Source organism: Zingiber officinale, chromosome 8A (genome assembly GCF_018446385.1).
Source record: "Zingiber officinale cultivar Zhangliang chromosome 8A, Zo_v1.1, whole genome shotgun sequence".
NCBI lineage: Eukaryota > Viridiplantae > Streptophyta > Magnoliopsida > Zingiberales > Zingiberaceae > Zingiber > Zingiber officinale.
This window is the reverse complement of record NC_056000.1, coordinates 131,749,312-131,750,857: the sequence shown is the minus strand read 5'-3', so window position 1 is coordinate 131,750,857 and position 1,546 is coordinate 131,749,312.

Below are 1,546 nucleotides of genomic sequence, written 5' to 3'. Positions count from 1 at the left end.
TAGCTAATATAATGTTTTGATCCTTTTGTTGTAAGGTAAGCAAGCGACAATTCATTTATGATTCCCAATAAAGATTTTATCAAATACATCACAAATACAAAATCATAACTCTTTATCTTATCAATCAAACTAGTGGTGATACTATTGGGGTATGCCCAATATGGTATGTGCTTAACACGTTTCACAGCGAAAGCAAAAATATGATAATAAAACTATTTTATTACAACACACACTGCATGTGCATGCAAGATACAATCACACAGAAATAATTATAAAATAAAATTTTAAAAATAATAATTATTCTAGGCGTACCTTACGGATGATGCATAAGGAGAAGGGTGCCAACTATAGCGATGTCCACGAACCTCGCTTCTATTTGTATCCAATTCGAGTTCTTCAAGATAACTCTGGTGAGCAATAAGATTCACCTCCGATTAGTACTAGCAAAGCGTGGAGGCGATGTGATCCAAGAGAAGGAAGAAGAATCGAAAGCTTGAGGAAGAAAAACTTCCTCCTTGGCTTTTGATGGGTGACGGCAGAGAGAGGAGAGGAGAGAGAAGGAGGCTAGGTTTCCAAAAATCTAAACTCACGAATAATGAATTGGTTATTAATTTTCTCTCTTTTATATCAATATATAGGTTCCCTTGAAAAGTTGGATTAAAAAGTCCAAACCCGGCTTAAATTTCTTAACTAAAATTTAGCCCAATAACCGCTTGGTTTGATTCACAAACAAACCAACTTGGTTTAAACCAAACCAATTTGGTTCATTACTAAACTAAATAGGGTCTAACTCTTCTATAAGAGATGTGGCACATCCGCACTTTCGTTATGATAAAATATCTTCTATATTTGCCCTTTGTCTAGTCCAACCATATATCTTATCTCTTGATCTGAAAATTGAATTCTCAAACTTATTTTATATCTTTTAGATACTTATAGTGTGTGATCCAATAGGTTCCCGGTTTATCTTGGTCATCCATAAATAATAATTTAATTATGGATCGATCATGAGTAGCACCTGTTAGTATTAGCCCTAGTGTCAATTATGAGATGATTGTAAAGGACACATTATTTTATCATATTTCATTATAAATAAAAGGCAAAGTTGATTATTATATTTATTTCAGTTCAGTGCCAATTGAATAAATATAATAATGTCCTTAGGTAGAACGTTCTTATCTATAACATATCAATTAGTTGAATTGATAATGAGATATATAGATATATATAGAACACTGCTCTTAACTATTCCTAGTCAAACATTAATATACAAGGACAATATTAATACGTTGAGACTAGCATGTAGGTCAACGGATGGCTTAATCTCACAATTCATGGATATGAGATATCAGGTTGACACATGGGTATATATTAGAGAATATATACCGAATGATCCACCATGAGAATGTTTCATGGATCATTATATGAGTGTCATAAACATTCTCATGTGACTATTGGTATGAATAGTCCTTGGACCTGAAGTCACTACGGTTCCTGTAACAAGGTGGACAATAAAGTCAATCACTGGGTATGCAATGAATTATGC